This window comes from Heptranchias perlo, unplaced genomic scaffold, assembly GCF_035084215.1.
Source record: "Heptranchias perlo isolate sHepPer1 unplaced genomic scaffold, sHepPer1.hap1 HAP1_SCAFFOLD_529, whole genome shotgun sequence".
Taxonomy (NCBI): domain Eukaryota; kingdom Metazoa; phylum Chordata; class Chondrichthyes; order Hexanchiformes; family Hexanchidae; genus Heptranchias; species Heptranchias perlo.
In genome coordinates this window covers 31,943-58,009 of record NW_027139547.1, presented here as the reverse complement: position 1 = coordinate 58,009, position 26,067 = coordinate 31,943, and the positions used below count along the sequence as shown (strand labels likewise).

The 26,067-nt window shown below is 45.4% G+C and overlaps 3 non-coding genes and 1 pseudogene across 3 annotated transcripts; 1 reads left to right on the top strand and 3 right to left on the bottom strand.

Moving 5' to 3' along the window:
* Positions 1-4,180: 4,180 nt before the first annotated feature.
* Positions 4,181-4,274, top strand: trnay-gua (transfer RNA tyrosine (anticodon GUA)). Its single transcript has 2 exons — positions 4,181-4,217; positions 4,239-4,274. It is a non-coding gene; the product is annotated as a tRNA-Tyr (tRNA).
* A 4,074-nt stretch (positions 4,275-8,348) lies between these two features.
* Positions 8,349-22,273, bottom strand: LOC137314982 (zinc finger protein 84-like; annotated as a pseudogene).
* Positions 15,867-15,951, bottom strand: trnak-uuu (transfer RNA lysine (anticodon UUU)). Its single transcript is given in 2 exon segments — positions 15,867-15,902; positions 15,915-15,951. It is a non-coding gene; the product is annotated as a tRNA-Lys (tRNA).
* On the bottom strand, positions 19,294-19,367 carry trnat-ugu (transfer RNA threonine (anticodon UGU)). Its single transcript has one exon. It is a non-coding gene; the product is annotated as a tRNA-Thr (tRNA).
* Positions 22,274-26,067: the final 3,794 nt, after the last annotated feature.

Below are 26,067 nucleotides of genomic sequence, written 5' to 3'. Positions count from 1 at the left end.
GTGGGTCAGTGTGGATGGGAAGTTTGATAAAGGGCAGAGTATTGGTTGATGGATGTTTTTCAGACTGTGGGGATGTAAACAGTGGTGTCCCCCAGGGGCAGTGTTGGGACCATTGCTCTTCTCAATACAGAGCAATGACCTGGGCTTGGGTACAAGGGCATAAAATCAACATTTCCTGACAACACCAAGATCGGGAGAATTAAGAACAGTGAAGAGGAATGTTAGAAACTTCAGTGTGACATCGCAACATTAGGAACAGGAGTAGGCCATTCAGCCCCTCGATCCTGTTCCATCATTCAGTGAGATTGGTGTCAGTGACTGTGGGATTGGTTCATATCAGGCAGGAGAAGATTGGTGTCAGTGACTGTGGGATTGGTTTATATCAGACAGGAGGTGATTGGTGTCAATGACTGGGTTCAGGAATTGGAAATAGCCATTTAGCCCCACAATCCTGCTCCGCCATTCAATTGGATCAGGACTAATCTGTACCACAACTCCATTTACTCGCCTTTGCTCCATATCATCTTCAGCTGCTTCATCAATGACCTTCCCTCCATCATAAGGTCAGAAATGGGGATGTTCAGTGATGATTGCACAGTGTTCAGTTCCATTCGCAATCCCTCAGATAATGAAGCAGACCGAGCCCGCATGCAGCAAGACCTGGACAACATCCAGCCTTGGACTGATAAGTGGCAAGCAACATTCGGGCCAGACAAGTGCCTGGCAATGACTATCTCCAACAAGAGAGAGTCTAACCACCTCCCCTTGACATTCAACGGCGTTACCATCGCCAAATCCCCCACCATCAACATCCTGGTGGTCCTCATTGACCAGAAACTTAACTGGACCAGCCACATAAATACTGTGGCTCCAAGAGCAGGTCAGAGGCTGGGTATTCTGCGGCAAGTAACTCACCTCCTGACTCCCCAAAGCCTTTCCACATCAACAAGGCACAAGTCAGGAGTGTGATGGAATACTCTCCACTTGCCTAGATGAGTGCAGCTCCAACAACACTCAAGAAGCTCGACACCATCCAGGACAAAGCAGCCCGATTGATTGGCACCCCATCCACCACCCTAAACATTCACTCCATTCACCACCGGCGCACTGTGGCTGCAGTGTGTACCATCCACAGGATGCACTGCAGCAACTCGCCAAGGCTTCTTCGACACATATCCCAAACTCGTGATCTCTACCACCTAGAAGGACAAGATGAGCAGGCATATGGGAACAACACCACCTCTCCAATTCACACACCATCCCGACTTGGAAATATATCGGCCGTTCCTTCATCGTCGCTGGGTCAAAGTCCTGGAACTCCCTTCCTAACAGCACTGTGGGAGAACCTTCACCACACGGACTGCAGTGGTTCAAGAAGGCGGCTCACCACCACCTTCTCAAGGGCAATTAGGGATGGGCAATAAATGCTGGCCTCGCCAGCGACACCCACATCCCATGAACGAATTTTTAAAAAATCCCTTGCAACCCTCACACAACAAAAACCTTTCAATCTCAATGATGAAAATTTCAGTCGAGCCCCAGCATCCACAGCCTTCCAGGGAAGTGAGTTTGTAATCTCCACAACACTTTGTGTCAAAAATTGCTACCTTATTTTGCGCATAAATGACCCAGCTCTAATTTTAATGTTATCAAGAAGGTGGCAGATGGAGTATAATGTGGGGAAATGTGAAATTATTCACTTTGGTAGGAAGAATAGAAAAGCAGAATATTATTTAAAAGATGAGAGATTAAGAATTATTGGTGTTCAGAGGGATTTGGATGTCCTTGTACACGGATCACATAAAGTTAACATGCAGATCCAGCAAGCAATTAGGAAAGCAAATAGTACGTTGGCCTTTATTGCAAGGGGTTTGGAGAATAAGAGTAAGGAAGTCTTGCTGCAATTATATCGGGCTTTGGTGAGGCCACACCTGGAGTACTGTGTACAGTTTTGGTCTCCTTACCTGAGGAAGGATATACTTGACTTCGAGGGGGTGCAACGAAGGTTCACTCGATTGATTCCCGGGATGAGAGGTTTGTTGCATGTGGAGAGATTGGGCTGAATGGCCCTATATTGTCTGAAGTTTAGAAGAATGAGAGGTGATCTCATTGAAACGTCAAAAATTCTTCGAGGGCTTGATAGGGTAGAGGCTGTTTCCCCTTGCTGGAGAGTCGAGAACCAGGGGGCATAGTCTCAGGATAAGAGATCGGCCATTTAGGACTGAAATTAGGAAATATTACTTCACTCAGAGGGTTGTCAATCTTTGGAATTCTCCACCCCAGAGGGCTGTGGATGCTCAGTCATTGAGTATATTCAAGAATGAGATTGAGAGATTTTTGGACACGAAGTGAATCAAGGAATCGGGCAGGAAAGTGGAGTTAAGGTAGAAGATCAGCCATGTTCTGACTGAATGGCAGAGCAGCCTCGAGGGGCCATATGTCCCACTCCTGCTCCGATTTCTTATGCCCTCTTGTTCTGAATTCCCCCCCACCCCCCAAGAAGAAATCATTTCTCTGTATCTACCTTATTGAATCCCTTTATTATTTTAAACACCTCGATGAGGTCACATCCCAATGTTCTAAACTCATGGGAATAAAAACCAAGTTTATGCCACCTCTCCTCATAATTTAACCCTTTTAACCCCGGCATCATTCTGGTGAATCTGCACTGTACCTTTTCTAAGGCCGATTTATCTCTCCCTCGGTTCAGTGCCCAGTTCTCCAGATGGGGTCTGACCAAGGTTCATTACAACTGAAGCATCACTTCTGTATTCCAACCCCACTCGAGATAAAGGTCAACATTCAATTAGACTTGTTGATTATTGTCAAGATTTGTGAGGAATTTGCAAAGGATTCGAGGGGATCTTAGAGTTGGGATTTTTCTTTATTCTGTCCACTCAAGGAGTTTGATAACAGACTTACTCCTTTGAATTTAGTGCTGGATTATTGGGCCGTGATGTGTTTACTTGTTTGTATTTTGTGAAATACATTTGCTGAGTGTATTTAAATTGAAGACGAGATTCCCAGGCCTGATGCTCTATTCACACATCGAAGGTGAGAGAGATGCTGTGGGACACACGATAAGTCCAGGAGCTGAAAGTGATTCACAGACTGGGTTTTGTGTTTAGTGATCCCGGGTACATTACTGATACCTTCCCTGGATCCCAAGGCTGGGAGAGGCACTCGGGAAGGACCGGGGAGCTGGGACTTGGCCATGAGAGTAATTGAAGGTATGAGAACTGAAATAATCTGCAGTGAGAAAGGAGAAAAGGCAAAATAATCGGTAATGAGGACGTCAATTAGTCTCTTATCTTGAATTCATCAAGTAATTGACCCATTCTGTTTGAAACAAAGTGATTTATTTGACATCGATCCAGAATATTGAATTTCAGCCCAGTTATAGCGGTTATTAACATCAGCAGAAACAAATCCCAACTTCCAGAATGAGGTTCTGCTGCTGAAACCCTCATCCGTGCCTTTGTTTACCTCCAGACTCGACTATTCCAATGCTCTCCAGGCCCGGCCTTCCACTTTACACCCTCCGTAAACTTAAACCCACAATCTCCAGATCAATAATCAGTCCCATTATTCATTGTGTCACTGGCCCAGGCTGTGGAGAACACGGAGCAGCTCCCACTCCCACAGCACTGCGGTATGAGCAGGTACCGAGTCAGCCTCAGTCATGAGCACTGGAATCCACGAGTCCGGGTGTGTCAAAGGTGCACGGTGAACAATCACCAAAGTGAAACATTTTTGCCGCTTCCCTTCGATACCTCAGCTGGTCGAGCGACAAGACTGTCGTGGAAAATAAGACAAAGTCATCCTTCCGTCATTGGTTCAATTCCTGCTCGAAGGAGAACGTGTGATTTTGCAATTAGCAGCAATTAGTTCAAGGTCGCTCTCTGAACTTTACAGGCACCTCACAGATTAACATGTTGCCATGAAGGCACAGGACGCCTCTTTTCCTTTCTCAAACCTGAAAACTTTCTGTGTCTGCCCAAACAAGGCTGCTCTGCCTCTGCTCACCAGCAGGGAGCGCTTTTGAGCAGCAATACTTCAAAACACTCAGCTCTCGCTTTCAGGCAAAAGAATTCTTCGATCAGCACCGGACTCCACGAGTCTGAACGTGTCAACAGGCGCACGGTGAACAATCACCAAAGACAGCACTGTTTATCACTTCCCTTCGATAGCTCAGCTGGTAGAGCGGAGGACTGTAGTGAATGAAACAAAATAAAGTCATCCTTAGGTCGCTGGTTCAATTCCGGCTCGAAGGAGTGAGTGTGATTTTGGAATAAGCAGCAATTACCTCAAGGTCACTCTCTGAACTTCACAGGCAGCTCACAGATTAACATGTTGCCACTCAGGCACAGGACACCTCTTCTCCTTTCCAAAACCGAAAAGCTTTCTGTGTCTGCCCGAGCACGGCTGTTTCACTCGAGCATTTCCCTCTGCTCACCAGCAGGGAGTGCCTTTGAGCAGCAACACTTCAAATCGCCCTCAATTTCAGCCAAAATGGTCTTCGATCAGTCAGTCAGGGCTCTCGCTGCTCCTCGAGCTCGGGCGGCTGTTGCTTTCCGGTGACCTCGTCTTCCTTCCGCAGGCTCGGGCTCTTCTCAGCATCATTCATGATGACTGCGGCTTCCCGTTCTGCTGTTCCTCACTTGCTGATGCTCGATACCGCCGATTGGAGCAAAGTATTTAATATATTCAGGGAGCGGCAACCCAAGGCAAGATTTCTCTGCTGGTCTTGGAGCAGCTTGAAGGCGAGTGTGAGGCAGGAACTGTGAGGGGCGATTTACAAACAGCAAACGAGGAATTAGCTCAACTGGTGGAGCGCTCACTTGGCCTGTGAGAAGTAGCGGGATCGTTGATTATATTCTCCACTCACCATTTGTCTTGGGGCAATTATACAGAAACAAGAGTGTTGTCAGTGAGTCCATCGCCCATGGACTTCCTAAACTTCACTGTGTGTTTGGATACAGAGAGATCAAGGGGCAGCAAATCTTTTGATGTGCTGCAGTAAGCAAAAGTTCTTGATTTTGCTATGCAGCAAAGATGGAAAGATGAGGTGAGAGATGGAAAAAAAGCTTCGTAATCCTTGATACCTTCTCTGAAGATTGAATTCAGGACCTTCAGATTATGACACTGATGCACTGCTTGCTGCACTGAGAAGGCACTTACCAGGTATGGAGCCAGGCAGCACCACCAAGTAGGACAGCTTGCAAAGTATTGAAGGCCATAAAATTTTGCATAAAAAAATCCAAGCCAGGTAGGAATCGAACCAAATGCGTTATCCATTGCACCACTGGCCCAGATTATAACGAATTCGTAGCAGTGGGAGGCAGTGGGCATGGCGGAGGTACTAAATAAATACATTGCATCTGTCTTTCCCAAGGAAGAAGACGCTGCCAGAGTGTCAGTAAAGGAAGATGTAGTTGAGACACTGGATTGGCTAAAAATTTATAAAGAGGAGGTACTGGAAAGACGAGCTGTGCTTAAAGTAGATACGTCATCTGGTCCGGATGGGATGCATCCTCGGTTGCTGAGGGAAGTAACGGTGGAAATTGCAGAGGTACTGGCAAAAAACCTCCAAACATCCTTAGATATGGGGGTGATGCCAGAGGACTGGAGAATTGCAAATGTTACACCCCTGTTCAAGAAAGGGTGAAAGAAAAAATCCAGCAACTGCTAACCAGTCAGTTTAACCTCGGTAGTGGAGAAAGTTCGAGCAACGATAATCCGGGACAGAATTAGCAGTCACTTGGACAAGGATTAGGGAAAGGCAGCACGGATTTGTTAAAGGCAAATCGTGTTTAATTAACTTGATACAGTTTTTTGATGAGGTAACAGAGAGTAGATGAGGGCAATGCAGTTAATGTGGTGTGTATGGACTTCGAAAAGGCATCAGATAATGTGCCGCATAATGGGTTTGTCATCAAGATTGAAGCCCATGGAATAAAAGGGGCAGTAGCAGCATGGATACATAATTGGCTGAATAACAGGAAACAGAGTGTCGAGGTGAACGGTTGTTTTTCGGAATGGAGGGAGGTGTACAGTAGTGTTCCCCAGGGGTCGGTGCTGGGACCACTGCTTTCCTTGATATAATGTGGAGATGCCGGTGATGGACTGGGGTTAACAATTGTAAACAATTTTGCAACACCAAGTTATAGTCCAACGATTTTATTTTTAATCCCACAAGCTTTCGGGGGCTTTCCCCTTCCTCAGGCGGTGTGGAAAACTTCTTTACATCGGGAGTAGGCAGTCTGTGGAATTCACTTCCACGGTTAGTGTTTGGGACACACAGTTCTGTAATGACAAGTGGTCCTCATGTTTTTATCCAAGACAGGCCTCAGCCCAGTCATTTACTCTAAATGTTGGTGCAATAGTTCAAGCTCAGAGGTGCCAGGTATCGGGAGCAACAGCAGCTGTAAATAAAATCTAAATGTAAGTAAATACCAATACAGTTCATCTTCATCTATTTCTAGTTTAATAACTTTTGCTGAATGTGGCCCAGGCCAAGTGCCAGGATATCGGGTCAGGTTCACCATAGGAAATGAGTTTGACATCCCTGAGATAGACAATGTGAACCGGATTACCCTCATCCACTAACCCAGCAACTTCTTCAAAAAACTCAAGCAAGTTTGTAAGACACCATTTTCTTTCCCAGAAGCCGTGTTGAGTATCTCTAATGGCTCCTTCTCTTTCCCCGTGATCATAAACAGCATCTCTTAGGATCCCTTCAAGCATCTTCCCTCTGATCGAGGTCACACTGATGGGCCTGTCATTCCCCGGCTCTGATTTGTCCCCTTTAATGAAAATGGGAACTACGTGAGCTCCCTTCCAATCTCAGGGGACAATCCCTGACTCTATTGAGCTGTTGAAGATACAGGCAAGGGGCTCACAGAGCACCCGTCCCATCTCTTTAAACACCCGGGGGTGGATATCATCTGGACCTGGAGCACAATGCATTTTGAGAATTCATATTTTCATCCAAAGTGACATCCCATTCTATTTTAATATTTATGATGTTATTGTTGACAGCACATCCCACAGCTGGAATCTGAGCCTCATCCACAGGAGTGTAGACTGATGAGAAATAGTCATTCAACAGCTCTGCCATAGCCCGGGAATCTGTCCTGAACTGTCTTTCAGTGGCCCTAAAGCATCTTTAATGGTCTTCTGACTCCTGACGTAGCTGGAAAGACATTTGCTATTATTCTCAGAATTGTGCACCATCTTCTTTTCCAAAGATCTCTGAGCTTCTCTAATGGCTGCTTTTGTCTCCCTTGATTGTGGGTGATATTTGTCCCAATTCTCCTGTAAACTGAATTCATCCTGATCCGATCTGGGTTAAATGTAAGACAGTTCGGGGAGTCAGGAATCATTCACCGCGAGACCCACACTGAGAGGTAAAACCCCAGACGGTTCCTTAGTAAGGATTCCTCTGGTACCTCAGCATATCTTTGTCAGCTATCTTACAGTCCACTCCTGGAGGCCCCACTCCCTGAGCCTGCAACCTTCAGCAGGGTCAGTGGTGGAGTTCCGCAGTGGGAGTGATCCCAGAGTAACTGTCGGGATCGCCCCCACCCTGTGGATGGTCCGGATCGTGTATTTTTAGTGATCCTGGTGTCTAACACGCACACATCAATAAAACCGGGAATTCTGGAAACACACTGCAGGTCCTTCTTTATCTGGAGATCGAATGACTGTTGTATAATTGTACCAGCAGTTAACAGGCTCCTGGGAACTCCTCCCTCTGCTATTTTAATTCAGACTTTAACCCATTTATTTTAAGCGGGTTTATTTTAAATGAGTTAACACCTGCCTTAAATGGTCGACTGAGGACTGTCACACAAACAGGTTAAATCTACATAGAATAATTACCACAGTCATTTTTAGACTGGATGCCTCACGGTGACTTTGCTGTCAGTGAAGAGAGACGAGAAAGACCAAAGTGCCGTTTGCCCCTCTCAGTGTGGCCCTGAAGGACTGTGTCCAGGCTGAAGTTCTGTTCCCACCGGACGATCCTCCCCCCAGATTGTCCTTTCTGAGCTCCAGTCAGGTAATGCTAAACACTCAGGTGGGAAAGACCAAAATCTACAACAAGGGTTTAAAACAAAGCCGATTTATTTAACAGATATCCTGAATATTAAACTCCAGCCCAGTTATAGGGGTTATTAACATCAGGAGAAACAAACCCCAACTGTCAGAATGAACATGGTTCAGTCCTGGATGGGATTAACAGCAGAATCCAACCCCTGCAGTCATATGTGAACTCGCTGGTGTGTCAGCAGTTCGGATGACTGAGTGAATCCTTTCCCACACACGGAGCAGGTGAACAGTCTCTCCCCAGTGTGGGTACGTTGGTGTCTCATCAGATCAATTTTGCTTTTATACCTCTTCTCACAGTCAGAACATTTAAAAGGTCTCTCCCCAGTGTGAACTCGCTGGTGTCTCAGCAGGGTGGATGATTGAGTGAATCCCTTCCCACACACGGAGCAGGTGAACGGCCTCTCCCCAGTGTGACGGCGTCGATGAGTTTCCAGCTCTGAAGGGTAATTGAATCCCTTCCCACAGTCCCCACATTTCCACGGTTTCTCCGTGGTCCGGGTGTCCTTGTGTCTCTCCAGGTTGGACGATCAGTTGAAGCCTCGTCCACACACAGAACACGTGTCCGCTTTCACCCCGCTGTGAACGTTTTTTTCTGGCTGTGTAACTGGTTAAAGCTCTTTCCACAGACAGTGCATTGGAACACTCGGGTGTGTGTGTCTCGGTGCTTTCCCACTCACACTGATGTTTGAAATCTTCTCGCACAGACAGAACAGACAAACATTTCTCCTTCCACATTCAAAGGTCGATGATATTCAGGTCCTGATGAATCGAGTGACTCTGTCAGATCCTGAAGTGATCTTTGGTTTGAGTTTCCCTCTGCAAATCCTCCCCTGTAAAAGGAGTTTATAAAAGTTATCAATGTAAGTACAGGATAGAAATTCAGATCAGATAACTCGACTTTCTATGGAACATTATTTCCTCTCTCATTACTCAAAGCTGTAAATCCCCGTCCCACACACTCTCCCTCCTCCCTGTGCTGAAATCCAAACCCATCGCATCATCTTTCAGTGGCCCTAAACCGTGAGTGAAAGGGTGAGGGAGGAATGTGAGAGTGAATGTGAGAGAGCGCGAGAGTGAATGTGACAGTGAGTGTGAGAGAGAGTGAGTGTGAGAGAGTGAGTGTGAGTACAGCAGTGGGCTCGGTGTGGAGAATGAAGTGGGGCAGGTGGAGCATGTTTCAGTGGGGCAGCAGTGATCATAATCTCATTCAGTTTAGAACAGTTATGGAAAAGGACAGGGGACAGTCAAATGTGAAAATTCTTAACTGGAGGAGGACCAATTCCAGTGAGTTAAAAAGGGATCTTGTCCAGGTGGATTGGAATCAAAAATTGGCAGGCAGAACAGTAATTGAACAGTGGGCGGCCTTCAAGGAGGAGTTGGTTTGGGTACAGAGTAGACAGATTCCCACGAGGAGGAAAGGAACAGCATCCAAAGCTCGAGCTCCCTGGATGACTGAAGATATAGAGATCACCATTTCTCCTTCATTTACAGATGCTCCCTGACCGATCACCATTTCTCCTTCATTTACAGACGCTCCCTGACCGATCACCATTTCTCCTTCATTTACAGACGCTCCCTGACCGATCACCATTTCTCCTTCATTTACAGACGCTCCCTGACCGATCACCATTTCTCCTTCATTTACAGACGCTCCCTGACCGATCCCCATTTCCCCTTCATTTACAGACGCTCCCTGACCGATCACCATTTCTCCTTCATTTACAGACGCTCCCTGACCGATCCCCATTTCTCCTTCATTTACAGACGCTCCCTGACCGATCCCCATTTCCCCTTCATTTCCCGGCGGGTAGTGAGGGGGGGATAATGTTCACTGTTTTATATTCGGGTCTGGGGCCGCACTCGGGGTTTGTAAAGCCTGAGCCTGGGCCTGAGCCCGGACCCGGGCCCCGGGGTTTATTGAGCCTCTTGCTCCGATCCTCTGACCTGCACCGAACGCGCTCCTCCCGCAGCCTCGACTGGCCGCGCATGCTCAGGACACACTGACCGATAATGAGTCACTACTGCGCCTGCGCGCTGGGCTCCACTGACTCAGATAGGGCACAATCTGTACCGCGCTGCATGCTGGGTGCTGCAGCCGCCATTGATGATCTTAATATCTGGACGATAAACAAAAACATTTGAAGCAGGAAGAGCGCGTTTGTACCAAGGATAATAAAATAAACTGAAAGCCCAGCCCTTCGTGCCATTTAAACCGGCACAAACACACAGCATAGAAGCACCCCCCCAACTTTGGTGAACTCCAGATAATATTTTTTTCATTAACTTTTATTCATTTCGTTTTATTAATTGTTGCGACTGACGGGTTCAATTAATGTTTATTTTCCAACTGCACCACAGGACCGTCAGTTTCACCATTAACCCCGCCCTGGTGATTAAGGAGATATCCGGACCAATTGGAGCAGCAGGAATTTATCGGAATTTCCAGTAATGAGTGGGGTGCCGCAGCGATCAGTGCTGGGGCCTCAACTATTTACAATATATATTCATGGCTTGGATGAAGGAACAGAGTGTCTTGTGGCCAAATTTGTTGATGATACAAAGAAAGGTGGATAAGCAAGTTGCGATAAGGACACAACTTGTCTGTAAATAGATATTGACAGATTAAGCGGATGGGCAAAAATTTGGTGGATGGAATATAATGTGGGAAAATGTGAAGTCATCCACTTTGGGAGGAAAAATAAAAAAGCAAAATATTATTTGAATGGAGAAATACTACAAAATGCTGCGGTACAGAGGGACCTTGGTGTCCTCGTACATGAAATATAAAAAGTCAACATACAACTGCAGCAGGTAATCCGGAAAGCAAACGGAATATTGGCCTTTATTTCTAGCAGGATGGAGTATAAAAGCAGGGAAGTCATGCTACAACTGTACAGGGTGCTGGTGAGACCACATCTGGAGTACTGCGTACAGTTCTGGTGACCTTATTTAAGGAAGGGCATACTTGCATTGGAAGCAGTTCAGAGAAGGTTCACGAGGTTGATTCCGGGTATGGAAGGGTTGTCTTATAAGGAATGATTGAACAGGTTTGGTCTGTAATTATTGGAGTTTAGAAGAATGAGAGGAGATCTTATTGAAACATACAAGATTCTGAGGGGACTTGACAAGGTTGATGCTGAGAGGTTGATACCCCTCATGGGGGAATCTAAAACTAGGGGGCATCGTCTCAGAATAAATGGTCGCCCGTTTAAGAAGGACATGAGGAGGAATTTCTTCTCCCAGAGGGTTGTGAATCTTTGGAATTCTTTACCCCAAAAAGCTGTGGAGGCTGAGTCATTGAATACATTCAAGGCTGAGTTAGAAAAAAAATTTGATTCGCAAGGGAGTCAAAGGATATGGGGAAAGGGCGGGAAAGTGGAGTTGAGGTAAACATCAGATCAGCCATGATCTCAAGAAATGGCGGAGCAGGCTCGAGGGGCCGAATGGCCGACTCCTGCTCCTATCTCTGATGATCTTATGGTCTTATGGTAAATTGACTGGAGGGATGAGAGAACAGTTGGTCCTCCAACCAATCGGAGTGTGAGAGGGGCGGGAGTTGCGGCACCGAATGGGCGGGTCTAAGCCCAGATGTCCCTCATTGACTGAAGCATCATTTTAAAAAAATAATTTATCTTAAGCTCCAGAAGAAAACACGACCTTTCTGTTGTGGCTTGAAACAGATGAAACCAGATGAGGTGGAGCAAACATTTCAACATTTGTTGGAAAAACGCATTAATTAAGAACAGCCAACATGGATTATTTGAGATAACTCGAGTATACTGATAAGGGAATGTCGTGGATGTTGTGTAGATGGATTGTGAAAAGGTGTTTGATAAGATGACGGACAGGAGGCTTGTTGATAAAATTAATACCCATGGTATTTAAATGAATGAGGCAGTGTGGATAGGAAGTTGTGTAAAGGGCAGAAAACAGAGAGTAGTGGTTAATGGATGTTCTCCAGACTGGAGGGATGTAAACAGTGGTGTCCCCCAGGGTCAGTGTTGGGACCATTGCTCTTCTCAATATAGAGAATGATCTGAGCTTGGGTATGTGGGACACAAGGTGAAAATCTCTAGATGACGCCAACATTGGCAGCGTGGGGAACTGGGAAGAGGAGTCAGTGACTTCATTGTGACGTCCACGGGTTAGTGAACAGACAGGTGAAATTTAACGCAGAGAAATGTGACGTGATGCAATTTGAGAGGAAGAAAAATGAGATGAAATGTACACTAAATGGTCAAAGTTCAAAAGTAGACGAGCAGAGAGACTGTTAATTAGACTCATAGAATCAAAGAAATTGATGGCACAGAAAGAGGCCATTCGGCCCATCGTGTCTGTGCCGGCCGAAAAAGAGCTATCCAGCTTAATCCCACTTTCCAGCTCTTGGCCCATAGCCTTGTAGCTTCCGGCAGTTCAAGTATTCTTCAAATGCGATGAGGGTGACTGCCTCTACCACCCTTTCAGGCAGTCAGTTCCAGACCCCCACAACCCTTGGGTGAAATAATTTCTCCTCAGTTCCCCACTAAACCTTCTACCAATCACTTTAAATCTATGCCCCTGGTTATTAACCTCTCTGCGAAGAGAAGTGGGTCCTTCCAATCCACGCTATCTGGGACCCTCATAATTTTGTTCACCTCAATTAAATCTGCCTTCAGTCTCCTCTGTTCCAAAGAAAACAACCCCAGCCGATCCAATCTTTCCTCATAGCTAAAATTCTACAGTCTAGGCAACATCCTGATAAATCTTTCTTGCCTTGTGTATAAAATGTCTGCTATTTGAAAGTCGTGACATTGATCAAAGTCCACGTTAAGTTTTCTTGCCATTTGTGTCAAGATTTGGAAAAGATCTGACACTTTAAATATTGCCGACCTTTAACTGTAGCTCACAGTGTCTGAACAGTCACTGTTATCATTGACCTTTTATGTGTCTCCTTGAGCTCCATCTCCTGAACAGCACAAGCTGATCACAGCAATGTTTTCTTCAAATGGAATTCCAGTGTGAGAAAATGCACAATCTCAAAGCGAATCATCATATTCAGGATTGGAAGGAAAGTGAGAGTGGAGATAATGGGCTTGGATCAGTGATTTCTTGAGCATTAAGACATTCATTATCTGAAAGAAGCAGGGAGATGAGATTTTTGTCTATATTTATCAGTATAGAAAAGAAGAAGGGAGTTGAAATCCTTTTGTCTATTCATCCTGCTATCTACAAAATCCTTCGCCTCTCAATGCCCAGCATCTTTCGTTCCAACTCTCTGCTCTGCAGGGAAGTCTTGGTTTCATTAATTCTCCGTGTTTTCAGCACACATCTAATTCACCTCGCAGATCTGGCCGTGTCTTCCACTTATAAGTCATCCCATCGTGTTGACATCATGTTAGCAACTCAAGATAAGCTGTTTTATGTTGATGGAATGCATTCGAGTCAGTTTTCTGGATCAATATGTCGAGGAATCTACAAGGGAACAGGCTATTTTGATCTAGTATTTTGTAATGAGACAGGATTAATTAGTAATCTTAGAGTAAATAATCCTCTGGGGAAGAATGATCATAATATGGTAGAATTTCACATTGAGTTTGAAAGTTTGAGAGTGATGTCATTAAGTCGGAAACTGGGGTCTTAAATTGAAACAAAACCAATAACGTAGTTATGAGGATTGAGTTGGCTAAGGTAGTTTGGGAAATTAGATTAAAAATATGATGATAGATAAGCAATGGCGAACATTTAAAGAAATAATTTATAATTCCTCAACAAAATTACATTCCCTTGAGGGTTAAAAACTCCACCGGAAAAGTGGTCCAACCTTGGTTAATTGGAGAGATTAATGATATTTTAGGTTAAAAGAGGCTTATAATGTTTGCAAAAATAGTAAGCCTGAGGATTAGGAGAGTTTTAGAAATCAGCAAAGGATAACCAAGAAATAGATAAATATGTATAAAGGAAGAGATTCGCGAAAGTAAACATAGGTCCCTTGGAGACAGAGACAGGAGAATTTATAATGGAGAATAAGGAAATCTATCTTCACAGTAGAAGACACAAAAATCATACCAGAACTATTGGGGAACCAAAGTTCTAATGAGAGTGAGGAACCTAAAGCAATTAAGATTAGTAAAGGAAAAGTACCGGAGAAATTAATGGGACTAAAAGCTGACAAATTCATTGGCCCTGATGGCCTACATCCTAGGGTTTTAAAAGAGGTGGCTGCAGAGACAGTGGATGCATTGGTTTTATCTTCCACAGTTCCCATGATTCTAGAAAGGTCCCCATGGATTGGAAGGTACCAAATGTAACCCCTCTATTCAAGAAAGGAGGGAGAGAGAAAACAGGGAACTACAGGCCATTTAGCCTGACAATAGTAGGAGGGAAATTGCGAGAATCTATTACTAGGGACGTGGTAACAGGGCACTCAGAAAATCATAATATGATTCGGCACATGCAACACGGTTTTATGAAAGGGAAATCGTGTTTGACAACTCTATTAGAGGTTTTGAGGGTTTAGATAGCAGGGTAGATAAGGGACAACCAGTGGATGTAGAATATTTGGATTTTCAAAAGGCATTCGATAAGGTGCCACACAAAAGTTTGTTGAACAAGATTAGGGCTCATGGGATTGTGGGTAATATATTAACATGGATTGGGGATTGGTTGACGGAGAGAAAACAGGAAGTCGAAATAAACAGGTCATTTTGGGGTTGGCAGGTTGTAACTAGTGGGGTGCCGTGAAGATCAGTGCTTGGGCCTCAGATATTTACAATCTATATTAATGACTTAGATGAGGGGACCGAGTGTAATGTATCCAAGTTTGCTGATGAGACAAAACTAGGTGGGAAAGTAAGCTGTGAGGAGGACGGAAAGAGGATGCAAAGTGATACAGACAGGTTAAGTGAGTGGGCTAGAAGTTGGCAAATGAAGTATAAAGTGGGGAAATGTGAGGTTATTCACTTTGGTAGGAAGAATAGAAAAGCAGAATATCTTTTAAAATGTGAGAGACTGCGAAATGTTGGTGTTCGGAGGGATTTGTGTGTCCTTGTACACGGATCACAGAAAGTTAACATGCAGGTGCAGCAAGCAATTAGGAAAGCAAATGGTGTGTTGGCCTTTATTGCGAGGTGGTTGGATTAAAAAGATAAGGAAGTCTTGCTGTAATTATATAGGGCTTTGGTGAGATTGCATCTGGAGTACTGTGCACAGTTTTGATCTCCTTACCTGCGGAACAATACACTTGCCTGAGAGTGGGTGAACAAAAGTTCACTAGATTGATTCCGGGGATAAGAGGGTTGTCCTGTGAGGAGAGATTGAGTAGAATGGGCCGATATTCTCTGGAGTTTACAATAATGAGGTGATCTCATTGAAACATGTAAAATTCTTAGAGGGTAGATGCTGGGATGCTGTTTCCCCGAGCTCGAGAGACTCGAACTAATGGTTATAATCTCAAGATAAGGGACCGGCCATTTGGTACAGAGATGAGGAATAATTTCTTCACTGAGAGGGTTGTGAACCATTGGAATTCTCTACCCCAGATGGCTGTGGATGCTGAGCCATTGAATAGATTCAAAACTGAGATCGAGAGATTTTTGGACACGAAGGAACTCAAGAGATATGGAGATAGGTCGGGAAAGTGGATTTGAGGTCGAAGATCAGTGATGACCTTATCAAATGGCGGAGCAGGCTCGAGGGACTGAATGGCCAACTCTTGCTCCTTTCGCTGATGTTGGTCGGCTGGAAAAGCAGAACTTGCCAGCTGTTTTAAAACTTTTAGCCTGAACAGGGACTTGAACCCTGGACCCTCAGATCACTACCTGTTTTAAAAGTCTGATGCTCTACCGACTGAGCTATCCAGGCTCACTGTTAAATTAATTTCCATCATACAGATTCATGGTGGGACTCTGAATTATCCCTGTCGATGTCGAATTCGGGGGAATATCCCTTTTATCCAATTTTCAGCAACGTGTTGAGGAGAATCCTTGTTTCTGTTGAACATGATGTAAGAAACATGGACAGTGAACTCGTGATTTTACAATTCTTCTTGTTTGTACAAAATGTCTTGTCATTCGTTAGCAGCAATTAAATAAAACACTTTACACAATGGCTCAAAAGCTGAACTTGTTCCACACGGGAGCTGGGAAAGGCCTCTCGACATTTCAGCCGATCAACAATTGAAAGCTGAATAATTTCACCCGTTACACCGTGACACCAGGCAGCAGATTTGCCTCCCGAATTTTCCCAACACGACACTTCAAACCGATGAATCTCTGCTTCACGGAAAGAAGAATTGTGTGTTTGGTTCTTTAGATTTAAAGATGTCGTGCCGGCCGCTTTACCATTTCAGCTCTCGCCAATCGCCCCCTCTCCCTCCTATAAACAAATAAACTCTCGCCTGCTATTGCAAGACGGGAGGGCAGAGGAGCCTCAGTGCCACATGGGGACATGAAGAAGTCGACGTGTTATGGAACCGGTTGTACCTTGAACTCCAGTCAAAATGTTTAGAAGGTTCAACTACTTTAGATGGCGCTGGAGCTCACAACCCCAGCATTTCTCGAGTGTATAATTATTGTAGAAATAACGCGCGCTGACCGATTGCTCCACTGGAGCCGCGCACGGTCTGTGTCCCCAGTGCTCCCATCAAACAGCTTCATCCTCGGTCTCTCAATTATCGCTTCCTGATCTTTCCCACACAGAAACCGCCAACCAAGAGGCGATTCGTTAAACATCCGCAGTGACCTTTAAAAGCCGTGGAATCTGAAACAAAACCCCAGACGATAAGAACTTTGAATGAAATTATTATTAACTTGAGGACAATTATTTTCATGCTACTTTGAGGATTTGGGGGAATTGGGAGCTGAAACTAAGAAACTCTCTCCGGGCTGTCGGTGATTGGAGAGATGGGCGTTATTTCATTTGAAAACCGAGACTCAGAACTTCCTGATGGAGAAGTGTGAGAGAAGATTGTGGTTAGTGGCAGTTGCCGGGGAGATCGAGAGGAGAGGGAGAAAAGTCAAAGTCACAGCTGTGACAGCTCAAGTGCTCTGCTTATCTGTAATATTTAGACAGTAATGTACAGCACAGGACAAACCAGTTTAGAATGTGACCGTGACACGTTCTTGTTTCTGGGCTCATTGAGGTCGGGGTATAATTCTCGATGCGAGGTTCATATCCCGGAGAATCCCTAATTTATCCCGGGACTTTTGATCTTGAGCTGCGGTTCAAACTTTTGCGAAGAGGAAAAGGAAGTCCCCAAATCACTCCACCTGAATCTGAAGCGCTTTCGGAAGAAATTCAGTTCAAACAATCAGGACTTTAAAGGCACCTCAATGACCTGCACTTTTATTGAACGAGCTTTGCTTCCAATTGCATTCGACCTTGAAACCGCTCTGGGTTTTCATCTCACTGAAGCAGAGTGAAGCCGCTCTGTATCTGTGAGCATGTCGGTGACGAGGTTCGCTTTGATATTGGTCGCTTTCAATTTTTAAAATTTCATCAAGGGTCAGGGAAAAGAAACCGGGAATCGAATTGTCCCTGTAAGTGATGAATTGAAGGGATTGGTGCTCCAAGCAGATCTGGAAAATGCGCAGTGCGGTCGCTCAGGAATTCCAAATCCACCCTCTCACCACTCGGCGATCATATTAACTGAGCTTTACTCTGGCCCAGTGTCACCGCGCTGAAATCGAGTATTTCTCCGGCACGTTTCTCTTAACTTCACAGTTGCTGGTTTAAGAGTGAAGACCGGCTCGTTGGATTTTCACTCCTGCAAGTTTCAACCATTCATTTTGGACTGACTGCAGACAACTGTTCTATTGGTCACTGCAATCAAAAAGTTCAGCTCAGTGAGTTCCTGGTTCAGTGGGTGACTTCTTCACCTGTCTCGGTGGTGCTATCTGTTAGTGCGAAAGTTTGATGGTTCGAGCCCTAATTTTATTTTCCCTCAGGATTCATCGCCTCAAAGTTCCAGGGTTTCAATGTGTGTTTTGTCTGCAAGAAAATGTACCGTGATCATTGCCGGCTGAGCAGGGCTGATATTCCACCATTTACCCTGTTGTCGGAGAGCAGGCACATGAATCATATAAAGGAATGGAACATTGGCTTCACGGAAATCACAATTCATAACCCATTTATTTTAAACAGGTTTATTTTAAATGAGTTAACGCCTGCCTTAAATGGTAGACTCAGGACAGTCACACAAACAGGTTAAATCTTCATAGAATAATTACCACAGTCATTTTTAGACTTGATGCCTCACGGCGACTTTGCTGTCAGTGAAGAGAGACGAGAAAGACCAAAGTGCCGTTTGCCCCTCTCAGTGTGGCCCTGAAGGACTGTGTCCAGGCTGAAGTTCTGTTCCCACCGGACGATCCTCCCCCCAGATTGTCCTTTCTGAGCTCCAGTCAGGTGATGCTAAACACTCAGGTGGGAAAGACCAAAATCTACAACAAGGTGATTAAAACAAAACTGATTTATTTAACAGATATCCAGAATATTAAACTCCAGCCCAGTTATAGGGGTTATTAACATCAGGAGAAACAAACCCCAACTGTCAGAATGAACATGGTTCAGTCCTGGATGTGATTAACAGCAGAATCCAAACCCTGTAGTCACTTTTGAACTTCCTGGTGTCTCAGCACGTGTGATGACTGAGTGAATCCCTTCCCTCACACGGAATCATAGAATCATAGAAAGCTACAGCACAAGAGGAAGCCATTTGGCCCATCGTGTCTGTGACGGCCGAAAAAGAGCGATCCAGGTTAATCCCACTTTCCAGGGCTTGGTCCGTAGCCCTGGAGATTACGGCACTTCAAATGCACATCCATGCACTTTTGAAATGAGTTGAGGTTTTCTGCCTCGACCACCCTTTCAGACAGTGAGTTCCAGACCCCGACCACCCTGTCCGCTTCTGTGTATCCTCGAACTTTATCACTGCTATCCGGAGGTCTAGGAGACAACCATTCGCTCCTCGATGACATAAATCGTGAATTATACCCTGACCCCGACAAGCCCAGAAACAAGAACGTGTCCTTAAATTAAAGTGTTACAGACACATTCTATGAGAGGTCTGTCTGTGCGATGAAATGGTGTTTTTGAACAGTCATTCTGATATCGGTTTCCTCCTCAAACCTCAACAAATACCAATTCCAAAGTGTGACTTTGTCGCTGAATTCCACAAATGAGGTAAAAATAATAAGTGACACAAAACACTGCTGGGAGTTGAACCCAGGATCGCCTGTTTACAAGACAGATGCTTTAACCAACTAAACCACAGCACCAATTCACAGCACCTGCTCCCCACCTCGTCTCACTAATATCGATCAGCGACACGTTACTGTCTGTTCGAGGGACAGACCATTTGATCTTTGTCTGTTTCCCTTGTCCGTTTACCTGTGCATCCTGATACTGCCTGCATTTCTCGCTGTGTTTATCTTTGTGTATCCATCAGTGTGTTGATACACGGATGATTAAGTGTGCTTGTGTTTCTTACATTAAATAAATTAGGGGTTCAGACAATTCTCGCTCTGACATTGGAGAACTATTGAGCTGAACTTTACAGCGAAGTCTTGTTTATTGTGGTGCTGAAACGAAAAAACCGAAGAGGTCCAAAAAGGGAAAAGGAGCAAAAACTTGTGAGGGAAAATAACGACAACAATCAAGGTATTTACAGGTATATTAAGAGAAAGAAGGGTGACTAAGAGTAATGTGGGCCCCTTAAAGACAGATGGAGGTGATATTGTAATTGAAAATCAGGAAATGGCAGAGTTGCTAAATATTTAATTTAGATCGGTCTTCATGGAAAAGGATGAGGCGAACATAGCAGAGACACGAGGAAAACTGTAAATAAATCAAGGGGATTCAGTGTAAATAAGATAATGGCGATGGAGAAAATAATGAGATTGAAGATTGTCAAATCTCCAGGACCTGATGTTTACCATCCCAGGGGAATAAGAGGAATAGGTAAGGAACTTGTACATGCTTACTCATGATCGATCAAAACTCTCTCGATTCAGGAATTGTTGCTTTAATTGAAACATTGTCAATGTCACTCCATTATTTCGGATGGGTCGGAGAGATAAAGTTGGAAATTCTAGGCCTATCAGTCTGACGCCTGTTGTGGGGAAGTTACCAGTATCCGTTATTGGGGAAAGAATGACTGAGCACTTGGATAAATATGGAGTAATCAGAGAGAGCCAGCATGGATTTGTAAAGGGGAAGTCAAGTCTAACAAAGCTCGTTGAACTTTTTGAAGGTGTAACTAACGTGCTCGATAATGGAGTGTCTCTGGGTGTTAGATGGACATTGACTTCCAAAGGCATCCAATAAGGGACCACATAAGAGACTGTCAACAAAAATGAGAGTGCGTGGAATTTAAGGCAACCTATTGAAATGGGTCGGGAGTTGGTTAGAAGGTGGGAGGCAGAGGCCCGGGATAATAAGGGATGTACTCAAATTGGCCGGATGTGATTAGTTCTGGGGCATCAGCTTTTTCCGATATGTATAAATGACGGAGATGAAGGAATAGAGAGCCGAACACTCACGTTTGTCGCTGACATCGAGTTAGGAGGCGCAGTGAGTAGTGTAGATGGGAGCATAAAGTTACAAAGGGAAATTGATAGATTCAGTGAGTTGGTAAAACTGTGTCAGATGGAGCTTACATAGAATTACATCGAATGTACATCACAGAAACAGGCAATTCGGCCCAACTAGACTATACCGGTGTTTATGCTGCAGACGAGCCTCCTCCAACCCCTCTTCATCTAACCCTATGAGTAAACTCGAATATTCCCTTCTCCTCTATGTGCTTATCCAGCTTCCCCGTAAATGCATCCATTCTATTCGCCTTAACTACTCCTTGTGGTGGCGAGTTGAACATTCTAACGCCTCTCTGGGTAAGTCTGTTTCTCTTGAATGCCAGATTGGATACATTAGTGACTGTATTAATGTTTCAGAAGATGGGATGATCGAGTGAATCTCTTCCCACACACGGAGCAGGTGAAAAGTCTCTCCCCAGTGTGAGTGCATCGATGTCTCAGCAGTTCGTTTCTGATTTTAAATCTCTTCCCACAGTCAGAACATTTAAAGGTCTCTCAGTGTGAACTCGCTGGTGTGACAGAAGGAGGGATGACCGAGTGAATCTCTCCTTACACACGGAGCAGGAGAACGGCCTCTCCCCAATGTGAACTCGCTGGTGTCTCAGCAGGTTGGATGACTGAATGAATCTCTTCCCACACACAGAGCAGGAGAATGGCCTCTCCCCAGTGTGGGAGCATTGGTGCATCAGCAGGGTGGATGACCGAGTGAATCCCTTCCCACACGCAGAGCAGGTGAACGGCCTCTCCCCAGTGTGGGTGCGTTGGTGCATCAGCAGGGTGGATGACCGAGTGAATCCCTTCCCACACGCAGAGCAGGTGAACGGTCTCTCCCCAGTGTGAGTGCGTTGGTGTGTCAGCAGATGAATTTTGCTTTTAAATCTCTTCTCACAGTCAGAACATTTAAAAGGTCTCTCATCGGAGTGCACTCGCTGGTGTGACAGAAGGTGTGATGACCGAGTGAATCTCTTCCCACACACGGAGCAGGTGAACGGCCTCTCCCCAGTGTGAACTCGCTGGTGTCTCAGCAGGTTGGATGCCCAAGTGAATCCCTTCCCACAAGCAGAGCAGGTGAACGGCCTCTCCCCAGTGTGAGTGCGTTGGTGTGTCAGCAGAATACTTTTGCTTTTAAACCTCTTCTCACAGTCAGAACATTTAAAAGGTCTCTCATCGGAGTGAACTCGCTGGTGTGACAGAAGGTGTGATGACCGATTGAATCCCTTCCCACACACGGAGCAGGTGAATGGCCTCTCCCCAGTGTGAGTGCGTTGGTGTTTCAGCAGAATACTTTTGCATTCAAACATCTTCTCACAGTCAGAACATTTAAAAGGTCTCTCCCCAGTGTGAACTCGCTGGTGTGTCAGGAGGCCGGATGACTGACTGAATCCCTTCCCACACACGGAGCAGGTGAACGGCCTCTCCCCAGTGTGACGGCGTCGATGAGTTTCCAGCTGTGACGGGTAATTGAATCCCTTCCCACAGTCCCCGCATTTCCACGGTTTCTCCATGGTCTGGGTGTCCTTGTGTCTCTCCAGGTTGGACGATCAGTTGAAACCTCGTCCAAGCACAGAACACGTGTACGGTTTCTCCCCACTGTGAATGGTGTGATGTTTTTTCTGGCTGTGTAACTGGTTAAAGCTCTTTCCACAGTCAGTGCACTGGAACACTCTCACTCGGGTGTGTGTGTCTCGGTGCTTTTCCACTCACACTGATGTTTGAAATCTTCTCCCATGGATAGAACAGACAAACATTTCTCCTTCCACATTCAAAGGCCGATGATATTCAGGTCCTGATGAATCGAGTGACTCTGTCAGATCTTGATGTGATCTTTGGTTTGAGTTTCCCTCTGTAAATCCTCCCCTGTAAAAGGAGTTTATAAAAGTTATCACTGTAAGTACAGGATAGAAATTCAGATCAGATAACTTTACTTTCTATGGAACATTATTTCCTCTCTCATTCCTCAAAGCTGTAAATCCCCGTCCCACACACTCTCCCTCCTCCCTGTGCTGAAATCCAAACCCATCGCATCATCTTTCAGTGGCCCGAAACCATGAGTGAAAGGGTGAGAGAGGAATGTGAGAGAGTGAGTGTGAGAGAGTGAGTGTGAGAGAGTGAATGTGAGAGTGTGAGTGAGTGTGAGTACAGCAGTGGGCTCGGTGTGGAGAATGAAGTGGGGCAGGTGGAGCATCTTTCATTGGGGCAGCAGTGATCATAATCTCATTCGGTTTAGAACAGTTATGGAAAAGGACAGGGGACAGTCAAATGTGAAAATTCTTAACTGGAGGAGGGCTAATTCCAGTGAGTTAAAAAGGGATCTTGTCCAGTTGGATTGGAATCAATAATTGTCAGGCAGAACAGTAATTGAACAATGGGAGGCCTTCAAGGAGGAGTTGGTTTGGGTACAGAGTAGACAGATTCCCACGAGGAGGAAAGGAACAGCATCCAAAGCTCGAGCTCCCTGGATGACTGAAGATATAGAGATCACCATTTCTCCTTCATTTACAGACTCTCCCTGACCGATCACCATTTCTCCTTCATTTACAGACTCTCCCTGACCGATCACCATTTCTCCTTCATTTACAGACTCTCCCTGACCGATCACCATTTCTCCTTCATTTACAGACGCTCCCGGACCGATCACCATTTCTCCTTCATTTACAGACGCTCCCTGACCGATCACCATTTCTCCTTCATTTACAGACGCTCCCTGACCGAGCCCCATTTCCCCTTCATTTCCCGGCGGGTAGTGAGGGGGGGATAATGTTCACTGTTTTATATTCGGGTCTGGGGCCGCACTCGGGGTTTGTAAAGCCTGAGCCTGGGCCTGAGCCCGGACCCGGGCCCCGGGGTTTATTGAGCCTCTTGCTCCGATCCTCTGACCTGCACCGAACGCGCTCCTCCCGCAGCCTCGACTGGCCGCGCATGCTCAGGACACACTGACCGGTAATGAGTCACTACTGCGCCTGCGCACTGGGCTCCACTGATTCAGATAGGGCACAATCTGAACCGCGCTGCATGCTGGGTGATGCCGCCGCCATTGATGATCATAATATCAGGCCGGAAAACAAAGACATTGGAAGCAGGAAGAGCGCGTTTGGAACAGAGACAATAAAATAAACTGAAATACCAGCTCTTCGTGTCATTTAAATCGGCACAAACACACAGCGCAGACGCTCCACCACTTTGGTGAACTCCAGAAAATATTTTTTCGGTAACTTTTATTAATTTCGTTTTATTAAATGTTGCAACTGGCGGGTTCAATTCATATTTATTTTCGAACTGCACCTCAGGATGTCAGTGTCAACACTAATCCCGCCCTGGTGATTAAGGAGAGTTCCGGACCAAGAGGAGGAGCGGAAATTGACTTGAGGGGTGGGCGTCTGAGGGGTGAGTTGGTCCTCCAACCAATCGGAGTGTGTGAGTGGTGGGAGTTGTGGCACCGAATGGGCGGGTCGAAGCCCAGATGTCCCTCATTGTCTGAAACATAATTTTTAAAACCTAATTTATCTTAAACTCCTGGAGACAACTCGACCTTTCTGTTGCGTCTTGAAACAGATCAAACCAGATGAGGTGGAGCAAACATTTCAACATTTGTCAGAAAAACACATTAACGAAGAACAGCCAACATGGATCATTTGAGATAACTCAAGTCTACTGATAAAGTGAATGTCGTGGTTGTTGTGTACATTGATTGTGAAAGGGTGTTTGGTAAGATGCCGGACAGGAGGCTTGTTGATAAAATTAGTACTTACCGTATTAAAAGGAATGAGGCAGTGTGGATAGGAAGTTGTGTGAAGGGCAGAAAACAGAAAGTAGTGGTTAATGGATGTTCTCCAGACTGGAGGGATGTGAACAGTGGTGTCCCACAGGATCAGTGTTGGGACCATTGCTAACCACAATACAGAGAATGATCTGAGCTTGGGTATGTGGGACACAAGGTGAAAATTTCGAGATGACGCCAAAATTGGCACCGGGGCAACTGTGAAGAGGAGTCAGAGACTTCACTGTGACGTCCACGGGTTAGTAAATGGGCCAGGTGAAATTTAATGCAGAGAAATGTGACGTGATGCATTTTGAGAGGAAGAAAAATGAGATGAAATGTAAACTAAATGGTCAAAGTTTAAAAGTAGAGAAGCAGAGAGACTTAGGGATGGAAGGTTCTAAATAATGCATTGTCTTATTAATTAACAAGTCTGAGAGTCAGCAACTTTAATACCTCATGAAGAAATATATGAGTAAATTCTCTTTCCTCTCCCATACCAGACTAAACATGCAAATCCCCCGTGTGGACGAGATCAGCCCTCTGGATGGAACCACGGACTCCCTGAGCTTGATCTCCGGTGTCTCCAGTCCCAACTGCCCCTTACATCAGTATCCCCTCACTTTTATACCCTGTTGTGATCCATCTCTGTCACTGGAGCTGGAACTTCCCTAATCTGTGGTTTACAAGGACACATTGCTTGGTTCCCAGCAGTTACTTTTCTTCAGTAGTGTTCTCATGATCCCTGAACTACCCTGCTTACTGTTAATCAGAATCATAGAATCAGAGAAAATTTACAACACAGAAGGAGGCCATTCATCCCATCGTGTCCGCGCCAGCCGAAAATGAGCCACCCAGCCTAATCCCACTTTCCAGCACTTGGTCCATAGCCTTGTAAGTCACGGCACTTCAGGTGCATATCCGGCTACCTTTTAAATGAGTTGAGGGTTTCTGCCTCTACCACCCTTTCAGGCAGTGAATTCCAGACAACGACCACCCTCTGGGTGAAAAATGTCTTCCTCAGCTCCTCAATAATCCTTCTACCAATCACTTTAAATCTATGCCCTGCCCCTTGTTTATTGACCTCTCTGCTCAGGGAAATCGGTCCTTCCTATCCAGCCTATCCAGGCCACACATAAATTTGTACACCTCAATTAAATCAATCCTCAGACTTGTTAGACTCGAATTTTTGGATCAAAACCAGACGGAGACGGAACTGCTGACCAAGTTAAAGTTTATTAGAAAACCTTGTGCACAAAGGGAGAGTGGCAGCTTCCTCAAGCTCGTGACTAACTCTCAAAGGAACATCAGCACTACAAGCATGTTTATACCTTTCAATAAGCAACACCCACCTGCCGTAGAATGTGGTACAGGTCTCCGTAACTACAGAGGGTTTCATTGGGTGGTATAGTCTGCCACTCCCTTGTCAGGGGCTACCTTGGGTCGTCCCATGACATTAAACATCTCACATTCCTGAGGAGGACACTTATCAATAAACACAAGTCCCAGACATTGAAACTACACAAAGGGTCTTCACAAAGTCCTGAGCAGCTGCTCCTATCTGACTCCCTCTTGAGCTGGGGTAACATTGGAGATATCCACCGCTCCTCCCTTAATCATCCGAAG